Source organism: Balaenoptera physalus (genome assembly GCF_965194825.1).
Source record: "Balaenoptera physalus genome assembly, chromosome: 3".
Taxonomy (NCBI): domain Eukaryota; kingdom Metazoa; phylum Chordata; class Mammalia; order Artiodactyla; family Balaenopteridae; genus Balaenoptera; species Balaenoptera physalus.
Genome location: NC_138890.1, coordinates 79178687 through 79197870, shown reverse-complemented (window position 1 = coordinate 79197870; position 19184 = coordinate 79178687). Strand labels below are relative to the sequence as shown.

At 44.4% G+C, this 19184-nt stretch overlaps 1 long non-coding RNA gene and 1 pseudogene across 2 annotated transcripts in view; one reads left to right on the top strand and one right to left on the bottom strand.

Moving 5' to 3' along the window:
• The window catches only part of LOC309657829 (protein FAM170A-like), a 41910-nt pseudogene extending 35266 nt beyond the window's left edge, over positions 1 to 6644 (top strand). The window contains exons 4-8 of the transcript XR_014268319.1: positions 135 to 1569; positions 3884 to 4021; positions 4821 to 5579; positions 5851 to 5907; positions 6511 to 6644. The product of XR_014268319.1 is annotated as a protein FAM170A-like (transcript). The remainder of the gene's footprint in view (positions 1 to 134; positions 1570 to 3883; positions 4022 to 4820; positions 5580 to 5850; positions 5908 to 6510) is intronic.
• The window catches only part of LOC309657871, a 315556-nt gene that overhangs the window by 233104 nt on the left and 63268 nt on the right, over positions 1 to 19184 (bottom strand). The gene's annotated exons all lie outside the window — the stretch shown is intronic.

Here is a 19184-nt window from a genome sequence, read left to right as displayed (position 1 = left end):
AATTGTTGAAACTGGGTGATGGGTAAATGGTGCTGCATTCCTTTTATATCATTCTCTTTACTTTGTGTATGTTTGAAAATTTCTAGCACAAAATAATTAAGAAAAACAAATCCTCATTGCCCCTTCTTTTCTAGGGATTCTCCAAGAAGCAAGAAGATTGAATCTCATCAGCAAACCCTCACAAGGCTGAAGTTGTCCTCTCTTCACTCTCCCGCTGCCTGAAACCCTAAGTCATTCTGCAGTGCCCTTTCAAATTGGGACCCACCTCAGTCCATGTGGTATTTCTAATGAAAGCAGTGACTTCTGGGAGTCTACCTCATCCCGTGCACCAATCCTCCCACTGGATCCTGGCCACTACCTCAAAATGAGGTGTCTCTAATTCTAGAGTGGAATCAGGAGGATCCAGAGCATTGCCACTTATAGCTGGTATAAATTACAGCCCACAAGCAGAGGTGTGCAAGAAATAGTACGAGAAATTTTTTTATGACTCCACGTAATTTGTATTTTAAGCCTTGATCCTGCTGGTGTCCTGTTTGGATTTCCGCCATCCCTATTTGGAAGTCATACAGGGCCAAGGTTTTGAGGGAGTGGGTGGAAGCATGATCATTGTTGACTGGAGCCCACAGTTGTAAGTGTAGATGCCCATCAGCTCGGGGGCCATGCCTCCTTTAGGTTTGGTGGCTCCTGTGCCATGCGTGGGACAGGTTGCCATGATTCTGCTTGTAGGCACACTACAGCCATCTCCTTTTAGAATTTTTGCTCCATTTACCCCTCCAGCCACACTGGAGAGGCCTTTTCTCCTCCAGGATTTACAGACATCTCTCTCTGACTTAATTAGCACATTTCAACACTCCAGTAGGGAAACAAGACAGTACCTAATTTCAAAAACCTGCTTCTGTTATGTTTCTGCTCAAGTGTCCTCTCTTTTCCATGGAGTTTGCGATTTGAGAAATAAAAGCCAAGATGATCAGCATGCTATTTCTGCTATGCCCTGCCGGGCTCTTCCACTGGCCAGTGAACATAGGGTCTGCTACCCACTTGAATGCAGAAGGGAAAGGGTGAAATAAAGGAAGAAAAGGAAAAAAATGAACAGGAACAGATTAACATCTCGAAGTATCCTGCCACATTTGAAAGATGTGAGAGTTGAATTCATGGGAAAGGTTCTGCTGGGAAAAAGGAGTTGTTCTTGAAAATGGGGTCTGTGCTGTTGCAGAGACTGTTGGACCTAGGTCCACAGAATGCTGTGATGTCATCATTGAGGTTAGAGAATTCTGCTGTAGGCCTGGCAACCTTTGAAACTTAACAGCCCTGGTGAGCACTAAGCAGTACTGCTGGTTCACTAAGTGGTCCAAGTTCTTCAGCCATTTAGGAGACTTGACTATTTTTATTTGTATTGAATCATTTCAACGGATTTCCCAAAAGCCAAGAAGGGCCAACCTGTGGGGAAGAGGAGGAGTTGGACGTGAGGCATCTTCTAAGGGAATCTTCCAGTTGGTACGATGAGACGGCGACAAAAGAGGAAACATCTGGAAACTGAAGAGTCCCAGGAAACTGCCGAGAAGGGAGGAGGTATGTGGGGGGCAACTTGTCTGGGGCACATGGGTTTCTGCCAAAGTGAGCCTTCTGTAGGAAGGGGGGGACTGAGAACGCGTCACCTGTGAAGCAGGGTGCGAGAGACCTTGTCTCACTGATGCTGCCCTATCCACACGGAGGGTCCCTCTGGTGTGAGACGGCACAGAACGGCCAGGTGCCCCTGGGAGATGGGAGGTCAGCTCCGCTGGTCTGAGGACCCTCTCCTGGGGCTGCCGGGCCTGGAGCTTTGTCGGACTCACAGCAGGCTGCATCCTGCTTGCACAGACCTAGAGGTGCAGCTTTTCTCAGTCCCCGAGTTCTCTCTTATTCTCTTTGATCTTCCCCTGGGGTCATGAGGTGGGGGGTGTGAAGGATGCAAGGATGCTGAGAGAGACCCATGAGCTGCTTGGCCCCTTTTACCAAAGTGGAAAGAGAAGCCCCATGAGTTGAAGGCCTTGTTGAAAAGTATCTTGAGAAGTGGAATGCAGTTCGAAAGGAGATTGTTTGTCTAGGGATGGTGTCATTGAAGGCAAGGAGGTTTTATTCCTTCGATAGGAAGAATTTCCCAAAGGAGATCAAGGGAAGGGAAGGGCTTTCCAGAGACTGAGACCGCATGGGCGGGGGTGAGAGATGTCCTCAGGGTCCTGCGGGGAGCTCTGAGAGCCACGGGCCACGTGGTGCCTGCGTGCCTTAAACGAAGGCAAGTAGCTTGCCCTGGGAGAGAGGTGGTCACGTGAGGAAGTGGGGCAGAGTGGAGCGTACCCCAGAGTTCCAGCTGGAGGCCTCTGCCCCAGATTAGAGCCCAGTAGCTGCTACCAGGCCCAGGGCCCTGGAGACTAGGATGGGCCCTGGGAGTGGAGGTCTAGACAGCAGGCAGATTTTCAGACAGTGGCTGGGACTGGCTGAGGAAGGCAATGACTGCCCATGCCCTGACCATTCAGAATATTTTTCTCTATGTTCCAGTGTGTGTGTGTGAGTGTGTGTGTGTGTGCGGTAGTGGAGAGAAGAGCGGGATGAATGGGGGTAGAGTGCTTATCAGATATAAAGTCTGCATGGTAAAGTTCTTGTCACCCTGCCTGGACCTGGGTGACACTCGGTGTATACAGAATTCTTCTTAGGGGTGTTTTATGAGACAGTAACTCATACACCCATGTACACTCTGATACAGCAAATATATCACATACGCCACATTTAACTTCCTTATTAAACCACACACAGCACATGTAGGTATATACACGCATCACTCCTGTACTACGTTCTCATACAACCCACCTGTGTCACAGTCCTCTCCTCCAACACCAAACGCTGGAGATGAGATATGTATATAGACACACACACTATATATATATGACACACACTATATATATATGTATCTCCTCAACTCTCGCAAACACAGCTAACTTCAGCTATCTCTAAATACCTCTGTAAGAACCAGTCACATGTCATACACACCACACTTACAACACATTCTTTAGTGATGCCAGACCCGCTTTGTAGAAACCACAGTAAAGCACAGTCTCACTAACCCATGTCAGGGTTGCCAGATAAAATATGGGCTGTCCAGTTAAATTTGAATTCCAGATAAACAACAAGTAATTTCTCAGTATGAGTATGTCCCAAATATTGTATGGGCCATACTTACATGAAAAATAAGTAAGACCAAATACTGCATGGAAATACTTACCCTAAAAAATTATTCTGGGTTTATCTGAAATTGAAATTTAACCGGGTGCCCTGTATTTTTGTTTGCTAAGTCTGGCAACCCTTATATACTTACCGCCAGCTGATGTGTTATATATTTATTGTATTGTTGTTTAGTGTTTGTCTTCCTCTACTAGAATGTGCAGCATTACCAGAGACTAGAACAATGGAAGAGTGCCGGATACATAGGAGTAGCTGCTTACTGAACCTTGGTGAATGAATGAATGAACACACACCATAAATACAAGCCACACCGTGTGATGAGGAAAAGTTACATGTCCCAGAATTCCTGACTTGTGAGCAGAAATCATGCACACAGAGGCCACAGATACAGATACACACATCTGCACTGTGCTCCCCACGCCAACCCCACACTTACCACAGACTTACTCACTCTTCACACATACTCACAGTCACCACCTAGGCCCACATTACCCACAAGACACTGACAGAATAAGTATTGATTTTAATTAAATACTGGAGTATCCACTGGGAACCACACTCTCAACTGTGTGTATTCACTGCACCTGACACGTGTCAGACCGTCAGTAAATATTTGTGGACAGAGGACTGAGGAACCCACCCTGAGCCTTTTCAATTCCTCCCTCAGGAATCTCGAAGTCACAAGAGGATCCCCCTCGGCTTGGATCCCCTGTGGTGGCCCAAGGCTGCAGCCCAGGGGCAGGGGAGGTCTCCTTTGCCTCTGAATACTTCTGTGCTTCTTCTCCACGCAAGCTCATCCGCGGTGGTAAGGGCGCGGGGCTCCTCAGGTGACGGGCTGCTTGGCTGGGAGGCAGGAGGCACACAGATCCCAGGGAGGCTGAGAGGAAACCCAGGGTCATCAGAGGCGCTGAGGGCTCTGTGGAGGAGCCTGAGCAGGATGGCTGAGCTGTACGAGGGCGTGGATCTCAGCTGAGTCTGGGGGCGTGTGAATCCTGGTACCACCATGGTGGGGAAGTTAAGGAGCAGGGGCCGGAAAGGTCTGGGCTTGAGCTGGAGGGCAGAGGGACCAGATTAAGCATCTTCAGAGGAAAATGTAGGGTTTGCCTTTGCCTTTGCTTCCAGAGAAGGACAGAGTTCTTCATCATAGACCTCCAGCCTGAGAGCAGGACCATCCAGCTGAGGTCCACCCAGCTCACACATACATCCGCTCTCCAGGCACAGCCATTCTCAGTGCACACGTAAACCCCAAGCACGTGATCCACAGTGCTCCTCTCCTACACCCCCATTCCACAAGTAATGCACCACCGATATTCCCAAACTCACACTCCTCGTAGTACACGCATCCAGCCGCATCCCTCACATACCACAGCCCTCACCACCATACTCCACACCCCTGTATACAGACACCGCTCCAGTATCCCCCCACACGCAGATGAAAAGCCCACAGATGACACCAGATACACCACTCCATCCTACGGCCAACAGACACCAAGCTCATGACACAGCTACGTCATGCAAATGTCCCTCTCTCACCTACCACACCTGCTCCCTCAGCTTCCAGCATGGCCCATGCATGTTATTATGTTTTTAATTTCCTTTCCCAGGAATCTGGAGATTACATCGAGACACTCCCCGGCCTAGAGCACCCCGAGCCCGGGTTCAGGAACAAGGGGAGACCGCTCCCCCACCACAGTGTGTCGCCTTCTCATCCCCTTCATTCAGTAAGACCTCTCTGTATACAAACAAAGAGAAAAGAGGCATGAAAATATACTACATGCGGGTGAAAACGATCAAGGGTGTAGCTGTCTCCTGGGAGACAGAGAAACCCTTGGGGTTGCTAGAAAAGCGGCTGAGGATAGAAGAAGTGACCCTTCCTGAGGATGTGCGGGTAGGTTCTCCCCGCTCTGCTGTGTCCACAAGAAACCTCCTGTCTGACAGTGAGCCCACTGGGGAGGAGAAAGAGTGTGAGGAAAGCGCAGAGCCATACAGCCCATCAGGGTCAGCTGCAGTCCAGGAGAGACCCAGGGCCAAGACACCGGACTGGCTGGTGACCATGGAGGCCGGCTTCAGGTGCATGGCCTGCTGCCGGGTGTTCCCCACCTTGGAGATCCTCCGGCAGCACGTGCGGTACGGCGTCCAGGAGGGCTTCAGCTGCCATGTCTTTCATCTCACCATGGCCCAGCTGATGGGCAATGTGGAATCCGAGAGCACCACCGAGGAGGAGGTGGAGGAGGAGGAGAGGAGGAGGAGAAGCAAGGAGCAAAGGAGAATGAGGAGGAGCAGCCCACGGGGGAAGACCTCAGCCCGAGGAGACCGTGGAGCCAATGTCCAGGCTGCGTGTTTCATTCTCCGAAGGACAGGAAGTGAGCAGGGGCTGGGGCTGCGGAGGGAGCTGTACCTTCTCCGAGCCAGTCCCGTCTCTCCACCCCAGACTCATGCTTCCATAAGGGAGAGTTGGGGGCTTTAGCACCTCAGGGGGAACTGAAGGGGAGATAACCGGCTCCCGTGCTTCTGGCCCAGTCATGTAATAATAAAGTCATGACTGTAAGTGGGAATTTATCCTGAGCTTTTCAGCTTCCACAGGAAATTCTCTTTAGCTAAGAAGTGTTTTTCTCTCTTTTGATTTCCACACAGCAACTGAGATTCATGGGACAAGATCCTAGAAGACGGTGTGGCCTTCTGTTGGAAGAGGTAAGGCTTGAGGCTGGCACAGTCTTCTGAGCCTATGTCACGAGGGCCCAGAGGAGTGTAAGGGAAGGGGCCACAGAGATGTGCTGGTTTATCTAATGGCTCTGCAGTTGCATCAACTTGGGACACACCCAGCACTTCCAAAGGAATTGACCTCTGTTGACTTAAACAAGAATGTGGAGCGTATTGACTAGGAGTTTTCTCAGGGTCTGCATGATGGACCTCAGCTCTAAGAGGACGTACTGCCAGCAGCTCCTTCTCGGCAGAGAGAGCCAGGGGTGGTCTGAAGAGAGGACAGGGGGCCTCGCAGGACCAGAAGTTTGAGGTCTGAGAGCCTGTGGCCTGAGCTGAGGTCTCACCCTGACCAGTGTACCTATCCTTCTGGGAGAAAGGGAAATGTGAAAGGGAGTCAGGTGGCAATGAGGTCCCCCGAGATATGGAAATGTTCCAGAACCTTCGTTGTGCTGTAGTTGATCTGGAGCCAAGCTCACTGTGGTGTGTGTGGCTCTGAGCTTTAAGGCAACGCTGGAGGGTAACCCCGACCAGCAGAGCTTATAGTGCTTCTTGTCTCTTCCTGTTCTGCCTCATTTGTTTTATCCCTTCCAGGGAGAAGAAAGGACCCTCGGGATAGTAGTAGCAGACAGAGTGCCAGTGGTCTGAAGGAGGATGAAGGGCCCAGCACTCAGTCTAACATCATATGACAGTATAAATATCATAGGCAATAAAGGGCATTTTCCAAACCTTTCCTGGATGTTTCATGTAATTACATTTATCTATCTATGCATCTATCTATCAGTCATCTACATCTGTATCTTTCAGGGTTCGTGAACAAGCTTTCACATAAGCACTAGGGACGTCCACCAGCATTTTCCAGAAGGAGGCCTGGAAATTGCTGGGGACTTCTCACAAATAGGGAATGGCCACAAGCCTTGCCACACAGACTATGTGCGTGGCCCTCCTGACTTACTCCCACTCACTCTCTGAATTGCCGGAGGTCTGAGATGGGGGTGCTGGCTGGAGGCAATGATCACGTGCAGGCTGGATCTCCTCCAGATTCTGATTCTCTTCCTGGGCATGTCGTCCTCAAGCACAGTTTCCATGTCCCTGGCCACACTGATCTCTCTCCTTCAGTCCCTCCCTCCCTCCCTCTCCTGCCTCCTAGTGCAGAGAATACTTTTTACATTTGAGATGAGATTTATTTTTTGTTCACAGAATTCTCACCTGTTCTACTGTGGCCTCCGTTTTTAACATTCCAAAGCTGAGAAGTTTCTTTTTTTCTCCCTCATTTCTGCTGAGTCTTTACCTTCCTAATGCAGTGAACTCAGAGTGCCTAGCTGACTGGATGGGGGAAAAAACCCAGGGAGCAAAGAGAAATAATAAAAAATATATCAGTTAATTTTTCATAGTGTTATCCAACTATATATTTTTAAAAATTAGGAATAATATTAGGAATATTCTCTTTATAAAAAACTGAATTATTGGGTTTCCCTGGTGGCGCAGTGGTTAAGAATCTGCCTGCAAATGCAGGGGACATGGGTTCGAGCCCTGGTCTGGGAAGATCCCACATGCCGCAGAGCAACTAAGCCCGTGCACCACAGCTACTGAGCCTGCGCTCTAGAGCCCCCATGCCACAACTACTGAGCCCCCGTGCCACAACTACTGAAGCCTGCATGCCTAGAGCTTGTGCTCTGCAACAAGAGAAGCCACTGCAATGGGAAGCCCGTGCACCACAGTGAAGAGTAGCCCCCGCTCACTGCAACTAGAGAATGCCCGCTAGCAGCAACAAAGACCCAAAGCAGCCAAAAATCAATAAATTAATTAAAAAAAACTATTATTTTAAAGGGTACAATGTATAAAAGTACAATAAAAGTTCCCCTTCATAACCCCCCAACCCCACTGTCAAGACTACTTCCTTTTGTAGAGATTATTGATCACTAGCTGTCTGATTTCAAGACTTTTGGTCCATGAATTTACATATGTAGGTGCTTTATATGTGATTTATAGCTTTATAGAGATTTTTTATTTATAAATTATATCATACCATATCTATTCTAAAATTAACATTTTGATTGGAGATATTTTGATGTCTTTAATATAGAGATTTAGTATAAATCTTTGCTGTAGGTCTATCCCATTTTTTAGGCAAATGTTATTTATTTACTTCTAGTGACAGATCATAATATAATTATTCCCCTATTGATGGACATTTCGAGAAAGATACTCTTTTTCTCCTGCAATTGCCTTGTGACTTTACCTGTTAACCAGATTGTGTTTCTTCTAAGTATTTTTGATTTATAAATTGTATCATACCATATCTATTCTAAAATTAACATTTTGATTGGAGATCTTTTAATGTCTTTTAGATAGAGATTTAATATTAATATTTTAAATAGTCTCCCGTTTCCTTGTGGATTATTGACATTTTAAACTCTGCACTTCAGTTTTCCCTCAATACCTGTAATTTTGTCATGGCTATTTCTCTACTTAAAGATGAGTAACTATGATTGATTTCTTCATTTTTTCCCCATCTCTTTCCAAGGTACTGAATTTGATTGTGTCTTATGAATTTGTGAAAAATGCTAGTCCTTGAGTCAGGACATTGGGCCCTTTACCAAGTAACTCAACCTATCTGGGCTTCAGCTTCTGTATGTGTGATCAAGAGGCTTGGACTAGCTGACTTTTCAAATGCTGTGTTTCTTTGATTCACTCTAACTTACTGATCTGCTACTTAAGAAGAGGGTCTGTTCTCATAAAGTAAGAACAGTTTTTTTAATCCTTGGGTTGGGCAGAGTTTAACTGGTCATACTCAGTTTGTTAGTTATATTTACTTTTACATATGCTTAACTCTAAATAATTTATATAGGTCTTGTGACTTTTTTTTTTTTTTTTTAATTGCTGACACAGCAAGAGGCTTTATTGGGAAGGAGCGCCCGGGCGGAGAGCAGCAGCAAGGTTAGGGAACCCAGGCGGACTGCTCTGCCACGTGCCTCGCAGTCTCGGGCTTCACGGTAATGCGGTTAGTTTCCGGGTTGCCTCCGGCCCATCACCTCGCTTGGCCTGTAGTCGGCCTCAGGGTCCTTCCGGGTGGCGCGCGCATCTCTCAGCCAAGATGGATTCCAGTGCGAAGGGCTCTGCGAGGTTGGTCGTCTCCGCCGTCTTCTGGCCCCTCCCGAGTCCTGCTGGTTAGTTTTCCTCGGCAGCACCGTGTTCCGTTTCGGGACCTCCTGTTGTGAGACGCCTCAGGCAAGTGGTCATCGTCGTGCCGGGCCGAGGCGGGCGGTTTCGTTCCCTCACAGAATTACACGCAGCTTTTCGAGGACGGGGCTGCAAAGGGGAGGAGAAATGGGGCAACACCTGGGAGGGAAGTGGGCTAGGAGAGGGTCGTTGTCTTTTAAAGAGAAGAAATAAGACCATGTTTGTGAGGCGGTGGAAGGTTGCAGTGGAGAGGGGAGAGTTGCTGGTGTGTTAAGCACTGAGAGAGGAGATGGGGACCCGGGCCGGAGGTCCCTCTCCGGTACCAGAGGGAGAGGGGACTGAGGCAGAGCGCAGAGGAGGGGGCGGGAGAGGGGCTGTGGGCTTCCCTCCAGTGGCTTCTGCCTCCTCTGTGCAGTAAAAGCTGGTCACCAGTAAGAGGCAGGGAAGGGGCAGGAGCTGGCGGTTTGAGGGGTGGTAGGACCGAAAAAGGCAGAAAACCCTGGAACAAGGGCAGGACTGAGGTGGGGTCATGACTGCCGCTTTGGGCAGGAGAGAAACTCCACACAGGAGTGCGTACACCTGCTGCCTTTCCTCCAGCCACGGGCAGGACGCTCAAAGGGAGGAATATGCTGGTGTCTTGGCTGCTTTCTGCCTCAGGGGAATAGGCTCTCACAAGGGAAAATATCAAGAGCAGAGAGTAAAGCTAGAGCCAGACATTATTCCTCTTAGGCTGTCTGTAGTCAGATAGAAGTAGCCTGTCGTCTACCAGTCAGTCCATCAGTCAGTCAGCCAACAAACACTCATCTTACAGACACCTACTAAGCTCCAGGCACTGAGCGGTTGCTGGGGATAGTAAAATACTGTCTTTCTTACTAGACTAACTGTTATTTAATGTGGCTGGAGCTCCGTCAGTGAGGACACTCTGGAGAGGGAGCGAGTCTTTCCGCCCACGGGGAGAGGGCAGAGGAGGATCCCCACCAAGAGCTGCCCACGCTGCTTTCCTGGTTGGACCCGCTCTGTTCCTTGAACACACCTCACGCTGTTCCCTCTGCCCAGGGCCCTCTGCCCTGGCTCTCTGCATGGCTGGTGCCTTTGTTATCTCTCACGTCTTATCTCAAAACCCTCTAGGCCTCTACCTAGAGCACCTTTGGACTCTGTCTGGAAGGCTCCTCCCCCACTCACCTGTGGCTCCCTCCCGTGTGTCTGTTCTTTTTTTCCACCTCAGCCTTACTGAGGTCTAGTTGACAAATAAAATCGTAAGATACTTAAAGCATAGGTGCTGATTTGATATACGTATACATTGTGGAATGATTCCCCCAGTGAGTTAATTACCATATCCGTCACCTCACATATTTACCTTTTCTGTGTGTGGGAGAACATTTAAGCTCTACTCTCAGCAAATTTCAGTTACACTATACAGTGCTATTAACTAGAGTCACCACGTTTTACATCAGATCCTCAGGCCTTATTCATCTCATAGCTGAAAATTTCTACCCTTTTACTTTTACCAACCTCTCCCTATTTCCCCCACCACCAGCCACTGGCAACCACTTGTCTACTCTCGGTTTCTATGAGTTTGCCTTTCTTTTTTTTTTTCACACAGGCACACTGTTTTTTATTTTTACAAGAGATAAATAGACTGACACCAAGCATTGTAAATGGATGACCACAACAAAAGCAACAATGATTGCAATTACCAAACACGAAACACACTCGTACTATGTCATAATATTGACATTCAGTCCAGTAATCCTCCACTGTAACAGCTCCTTTACTTTGCAGTGAAAATTGATTTCTATATTCTTTGCCTCTGAGTCCTTGTGGGATTTTTTTTTTTTTTAAATTTCAAGCAGAAAATCACAAAAATCATAATCATCCTCATCAGTTCACTCAGTCCCATGTAATTAATTTTCTTTTTCATCTTGATCTTTTGTTAGCACTTTTATGAGTTCATCAGTTTTTCATTAGAGTTCTGAAAATGCTTATTCATTCAGTTCAGCAGTACAGTCAGTTACCAGAAACCTGTACTTGTCAGAGTCTTTTCTATGAATTCCTTGAAGATGAAATCCTTTTATAGGAACATATGTGCAAAAGCATCAGAGTACACCCAGAAGTGTCTGTAACTGACAAAAGACTTAAAAAGGACCATGGTTAAAGATTTGATGAAAGTTCATAATAGTGAAATTGACAAGGAAATTTAGTTTTTTCTGAGATATACGTTTTAAAGTAATAACGAATTATGAATTATGACATTATACCAGAACATACAAGATTTTTAGAAATTTCACGTAATGTCTGAAACATTTATATTAACATACTTCCATACAGTTAACCCAATGAAAGTTTAGTATTAGTTGTTTTGTTTGTTTGTTTTTTATACTGCAGGTTCTTATTAGTCATCAAGTTTATATACAAATCAGTGTATACGTGTCAATCCCAATCACCCAATTCAGCACACCATCATCCCCACCCCACCACAGTTTTCCCCCCTTGGTGTCCGTATGTGTGTTCTCTACATCTGTGTCTCAACTTCTGCCCTGCAAACCAGCTCATCTGTACCATTTTTCTAGGTTCCACATACATGCGTTAATATACGATATTTGTTTTTCTCTTTCTGACTTACTTCACTCTGTATGACAGTCTCTAGATCCCTCCATGTCTCAACAAATGACTCAATTTCGTTCCTTTTTATGGGTGAGTAATATTCCATTGTATATATGTACCACATCTTCTTTATCCATTCGTCCGTCGATGGGCATCTGGGTTGCTTCCATGACCTGGATATTGTAAATAGTGCTGCAGTGAACATTGGGGTGCATGCGTCTTTTGGGGTTTTTTTTGTTTTTTTTTTTAAACATCTTTATTGAAGTATAATTGCCTTACAATGGTGTGTTAGCTTCTGCTTTATAACAAAGTGAATCACTTATACATATACAATATGTTCCCATATCTCTTCCCTCTTGCATCTCCCTCCCTCCCACCCTCCCCATCCCACTCCTCTAGGTGGTCACAAAGCACCGAGCTGATCTCCCTGTGCTATGCGGCTGCTTCCCACTAGCTATCTATTTTACATTTGGTAGTGTATATATGTCCATGACACTCCCGCACCCTGTCACATCTCACCCCACCCCCTCCCCATATCCTCAAGTCCATTCTCTAGTAGGTCTGTGTCTTTATTCCCGTCTTGCCACTAGCTTCTTCATGGCCTTTTTTGTTTTTTTTCCTTAGATTCCGTATATATGTGTTAGCATACTGTATTTGTTTTTCTCTTTCTGACTTACTTCGCTCTGTATGACAGACTCTAACTCCATCCACCTCATTACAAATACCTCCATTTCATTTCTTTATATGGCTGAGTAATATTCCATTGTATATATGTGCCACATCTTCTTTATCCATTCATCTGTCGATGGGCATCTGGGTTGCTTCCATGACCTGGCTATTGTAAATAGTGCTGCAATGACCATTGGGGTGCATGCGTCTTTTTGAATTACGGTTTTCTCAGGGTATATGCCCAGTAGTGGGATTGCCGGGTCATATGGTAATTCTATTTTTAGTTTTTTAAGGAACCTCCATATTGTTGTCCATAGTGGCTGTATCAATTTACATTCCCACCAACAGTGCAAGAGGGTTCCCTTTTCTCCACACCCTCTCCAGCGTTTGTTGTTTGTAGATTTTCTGATGATGCCCATTCTAACTGGTGTGAGGTGATACCTCATTGTAGTTTTGATTTGCATTTCTCTAATAATTAGTGATGTTGAGCATCTTTTCATGTGCTTCTTGGCCATCTGTATGTCTTCTTTGGAGGAATGTCTATTTAGGTCTTCTGCCCATTTTTGGATGGGGTTGTTTGTTTCTTTAATATTGAGCTGCATGAGCTGTTTATATATTTTGGAGATTAATCCTTTGTCCGTTGATTCGTTTGCAAATATTTTCTCCCATTTTGAGGGTTGTCTTTTCGTCTTATTTATGGTTTCCTTTGCTGTGCAAAAGCTTTGAAGTTTCGTTAGGTCCCATTTGTTTATTTTTGTTTTTATTTCCATTACTCTAGGAGATGGATCAAAAAAGATCTTGCTGTGATTTATGTCAAAGAGTGTTCTTCCTATGTTTTCCTCTAAGAGTTTTATAGTGTCCGGTCTTACATTTAGGTCTCGAATCCATTTTGAGTTCATTTTTGTGTATGGTGTTAGGGAGTGTTGTAATTTCATTCTTTTACATGTAGCTGTCCAGTTTTCCCAGCACCACTTATTGAAGAGACTGTCTTTTCTCCATTATATATCTTTGCCTCGTTTGTCATAGATTAGTTGAGCATAGGTGCATGGGTTTATCTCTGGGCTTTCTATCTTGTTCCATTGATCTGTGTTTCTGTTTTTGTGCCAGTACCATATTGTCTTGATTACTGTAGCTTTGTAGTACAGTCTGAAGTCAGGGAGTCTGATTCCTCCAGCTCCATTTTTTTCCCTGAAGACTGCTTTGGCTATTTGGGGTCTTTTGTGTCTCCATACAAATTTTAAGATGATTTGTTCTAGTTCCATAAAAAATGCCATTGGTAATTTGATAGGGATTGCATTGAATCTGTAGATTGCTTTGGGTAGTAGAGTCATTTTCACAATATTGATTCTTCCAATCCAAGAACATGGTGTATCTCTCCACCTGTTGGTATCATCTTTAATTTCTTTCATCAGTGTCTTATAGTTTTCTGCATACAGGTCTTTTGTCTCCCTAGGTAGGTTTATTCCTAGGTATTTTATTCTTTTTGTTGCAATGGTAAATGGGAGTGTTTCCATAATTTCTCTTTCAGATTTTTCATCATTAGTGTATAGGAATGCAAGAGATTTCTGTGCATTAATTTTGTATCCTGCAACTTTACCAAATTCATTGATTAGCTCTAGTAGTTTTCTGGTGGCACCTTTAGGATTCCCTATGTATAATATCATGTCATCTGCAAACAGTGACAGTTTTACTTCTTCTTTTCCAATTTGTATTCCTTTTATTTCTTTTTCTTCTCTGAATGACGTGCCTAGGGCTTCCAAAACTATGTTGAATAATAGCGGTGAGAGTGGACATCCTCGACTTGTTCCTGATCTTAGAGGAAATGCTTCCAGTTTTTCACCATTGAGAATGATGTTTGCCGTGGGTTTGTCGTATATGGCCTTTATTATGTTGAGGTAGGTTCCCTCTATGCCCACTTTCTGGAGAGTTTTTATCATAAATGGGTGTTGAATTTTGTCAAAAGCTTTTTCTGCATCTATTGAGATGATCATATGGTTTTTATTCTTCAATTTCTTAATATGGTGTATCACGTTGATTGATTTGCGTATATTGAAGAATCCTTGCATCCCTGGGATAAATCCCACTTGATCGTGGAGTATGATCCTTTTAATGTGTTGTTGGATTCTGTTTGCTAGTATTTTGTTGAGGATGTTTGCATCTATATTCATCAGTGATATTGGTCTGTAATTTTTTTTTTTTTGTAGTATCCTTGTCTGGTTTTGGTATCAGGGTGATGGTGGCCTCATAGAATGAGTATGGGAGTGTTCCTTCCTCTGCAAATTTTTCGAAGATTTTTTTTGGAATGTTTGATAGAATTCACCTGTGAAGCCATCTGGACCTGGACTTTTGTTTGTTGGAAGAGTGTTAATCACAGCTTCAATTTCATTACTTGTGATTGGTCTGTTCCATATTTTCTGTTTCTTCCTGGTTCAGTTTTGGAAGGTTATACCTTTCTAAGAATTTGTCCATTTCTTCCAGGTTGTCCATTTTATTGGCATAGCGTTGCTTGTAGTAGTCTCTTAGGATGCTTTGTATTTCAGTGGTGTCTGTTGTAACTTCTCCTTTTTCATTTCTGGTTTTATTGATGTGAGTCCTGTCCCTCTTTTTCTTGATGAGTCTGGCTAATGGCTTATCAATTTTGTTTATCTTCTCAAAGAACCAGCTTTTAGTTTTATTGATCTCTGCTATTGTTTTCTTTGTTTCTATTTCATTTATTTCCTCTCTGATCTTTATGATTTCTTTCCTTCTGCTAACTTTGGGTTTTGTTTGTTCTTCTTTCTCTAGTTTCTTTAGGTGTAAGGTTAGATTGTTTACTTGAGATTTTTCTTGTTTCTTTAGGTAGGCTTGTATAGCTATAAACTTCCCTCTTAAAACTGCCTTTGCTGCATCCCATAGGTTTTGGATCGTCGTGTTTTCATTGTCATTTGTCTCTAGGTATTTTTTGATTTCCTCTTTGATTTCTTCAGTGATTTCTTGGTTATTTAGTAACGTATTGTTTAGCCTCCACGTGTTTCTGTTTTTTATGTTTTTTTCCCTGTAATTCATTTCTAATGTCATAGCATTGTGGTCAGAAAAGATGCTTGATATGATTTCAGTTTTCTTAAATTTACTGAGGCTTGATTTGTGACCCAAGATGTGATCTATCCTGGAGAATGTTCCGTGCGCACTTGAGAAGAAAGTGTAATCTGCTGTTTTTGGGTGGAATGTCCTATAAATATCAATGAAATCTATCTGGTCTATTGTGTCATTTAAAGCTTCTGTTTCCTTATTTATTTTCATTTTGGATATTCTGTCCATTGGTGTAAGTGAGGTGTTAAAGTCCCCGACTATTATTGTGTTACTGTCGATTTCCTCTTTTATAGCTGTTAGCAGTTGCCTTATGTATTGAGGTGCTCCTATGTTGGGTGCATATATATTTATAATTGTTATATCTTCTTCTTGGACAGACCCCTTGATCATTATGTAGTGTCCTTCCTTGTCTCTTGTAACCTTCTTTATTTTAATGTCTATATTATCTGATATGATTATAGCTACTCCGGCTTTCTTTTGATTTCCTTTTGCATGGAATATCTTTTTCCATCCCCTCACTTTCAGTCTGTATGTGTCCCTAGGTCTGAAGTGGGTCTCTTGTAGACAGCATATAGATGGGTCTTGTTTTTGTATCCATTCAGCCAGCCTGTGTCTTTTGGGTGGAGCATTTAATCCATTCACGTTTAAGGTAATTATCGATATGTATGTTCCTATGACCATTTTCTTAATTGTTTTGGGTTTGTTTTTGTAGGTCCCTTTCTTCTCTTGTGTTTCCCACTTAGAGAAGTTCCTTTAGCCTTTGTTGTAGAGCTGGTTTGGTGGTTCTGAATTCTCTTAGCTTTTGCTTGTCTGTAAAGCTTTTGATTTCTCCATCAAATCTGAATGAGATCCTTGTCGGGTAGAGTCATCTTGGTTGTAGGTTCTTCCCTTTCATCACTTTAAGTATAGCATGCCACTCCCTTCTGGCTTGTAGAGTTTCTGCTGAGAAATCAGCTGTTAACCTTATGGGAGTTCCCTTGTATGTTATTTGTCGTTTTTCCCTTGCTGTTTTCAATAAGTTTTCTGTGTCTTTCATTGTTGCCAATTTGATTACTATGTGTCTCGGCATGTTTCTCCTTGGGTTTATCCTGTATGGGACTCGCTGTGCTTCCTGGACTTGGGTGGCTATTTCCTTTCCCATGTTAGGGAAGTTTTCGACTATAATCTCTTCAAATATTTTCTCGGGTCCTTTCTCTCTCTCTTCTCCTTCTGGGACCCCTATAATGCGAATGTTGTTGTGTTTAATGTTGTCCCAGAGGTCTCTTAGGCTGTCTTCATTTCTTTTCATTCTTTTTTCTTTATTCTGTTCCACAGCAGTGAATTCCACCATTCTATCTTCCAGATCACATATCCGTTCTTCTGCCTCAGTTATTCTGCTATTGATTCCTTCTAGTGTAGTTTTCATTTCCGTTATTGTATTGTTCATCTCTGTTTGTTTGTTCTTTAATTCTTCTAGGTCTTTGTTAAACATTTCTTGCATCTTCTCGATCTTTGTCTCCATTCTTATTCCGAGGTCCTGGATCATCTTCACTATCATTATTCTGAATTCCTTTTGTGGAAGGTTGCCTATCTCCACTTCATTTAGTTGTTTTTCTGGGGTTTTATCTTGTTCCTTCATCTGGTATATAGCCCTCTGCCTTTTCATCTTGTCTGTCTTTCTGTGAATGTGGTTTTTGTTCCACAGGCTGCAGGATTATAGTTTTTCTTGCTTCTGCTGTCTGCCCTCTGGTGGTTGAGGCTATCTAAGAGGCTTGATGGGAGGCTCTGGTGGTGGGTAGAGCTGACTGTTGCTGTGGCGGTCAGAGCTCCGTAATAGTTTAATCCACTTGACCGCTGATGGGTGGGGCTGGGTTCCCTCCCTGTTGGTTGTTTTGCCTGAGGCAAGCCAACACTGGAGCCTACCTGGGCTCTTTGGTGGGGCTAATAACAGACTCTGGGAGGGCTCACGCCAAGGAGTACTTCCCAGAATTTCCGCCGCCAGTGACCTTATCCCCACGGTGAAACAGAGCCACCCCCCGCCTCTGCAGGAGACCCTCCAACACCAGCAGGTAGGTCTGGTTCAGTCTCCCCCGGGGTCACTGCTCCTTCCCCTGGGTCGTGATGCACACACTATTTTGTGTGCGCCCTCCAAGAGTGGGGTCTCTGTTTCCCCCAGACCTGTTGAAGTCCAACAATCAATTCCCAGTAGGCTTCAAAGTCTGATTCCGTATGAATTCCTCCTCCCGTTGCCGGACCCCCAGGTTGGGAAGCCTGACCTGGGGCTCAGAACCTTCACTCTAGTGGGTGGACTTCTGTGGTATAAGTACTCGCCAGTCTGTGAGTCATCCACCCAGCAGTTATGGGATTTGATTTTACTCTGATTGTGCCCCTCCTACCGTCTCATTGTGGCTTCTCCCTTGTCTTTGGATGTGGGGTATCCTTTTTGGTGAGTTTCTGCGTCCTCCTGTCGATGATTGTCCAGCAGCTAGTTGTGATTCTGGTTTTCTCGCCAGAGGGAGTGAGAGCACGTCCTTCTACTCCGCCATCTTGTCCTAATCTCCTCTTGTGGCTATTTTTAATATCTTATTTTTTTCTTATTTTCTTTTACAGTTTCTAATTTGTTATCGCCAGTTTAGAGGACCCTGATTGTGTTTTAAAATGTATTGATCTTGTATCTGTCTGCCTTGTTGAACTGTCTTATTAGTTCCTACTAGTTTATCTGTGGGTTCTTTTGGGTTTCCTAGATAAATGAGCATATTAAATGTAACTAATGTGTTGTTTGAATAAAGTTTATTTTCTTGCATCTCTATATATACAAGCAATATGTTGAATTGATTTAAATATTTAAATACTTACATAACTGTTATCATAATCTAACATTCTTTATCTTATTTTCTTTCAATCAATATTATGTTTTCAAGATTTATCCATGCTAATCCATATAGGTATAGCTCTTTTATTTTTGACTGTTTGATATTATTTAATCACATGCATATAGCATCATTTATCTTCCATTCAAGCATTATTGGACAATTGGATTGTTTCCCTCCCTTCTCTAGAACAAACAGTGTTTCTTAGAATATCTTGGAAGATGTCTGACAGTCGAGAAAGGCCAGGCGGCCCGAAGGATTCCTACTTGCTTTTAGCCACCTTCCAACAGGCCATCTCCAGCCAGCAATTTGAAGCACAGATGAAATGAAAACTCCCCCAAATGTGGAGACCTTAGGAGCTTCCTAGAAGATGGGAGGTTAATGATAGGCATCCTGCTGGGAGACTCCCAGGGGAGTCTGAGCTGGCCTGAACCTCCTCTTCCTCCTCCATCTCTCAAGAGAAATGTGGAGGAAAGACTTCCAAAACTGTGAGTAGGCAGAGGGAGAGATGTTGGGGGCCGAAGCTGTAACTGAGGTCTTCGAGTGGGCTGTGAGGACGCAGAACCTCTAGAGAGCCAGGCTCTGCCCTCTGAGAACTTCTCCCCTAAGGATGCTCATAATTAAGGTGATAGCAGGCATATACAGCCGACTTGGTCCACACTGTCACAGAAAGCCTTATCAGAATCTCTTCTTGTTCATACACTCTTGTGTCTGTTACTTGGTTATTGCCTTTGGTACTCCACTGATGTGAACCACAGTCGCTAGGGGATGGAAGACACTAGTGACCCATCTAGCTCTGTGGCATTAGTCCACAGCTTGAGGGTAAGGGAGGAGGCCAAAGGAAGCTCAAGAAGGAAAGATGGAGTTTGAAGAGAAGATCTGAGTTAAGTGTGT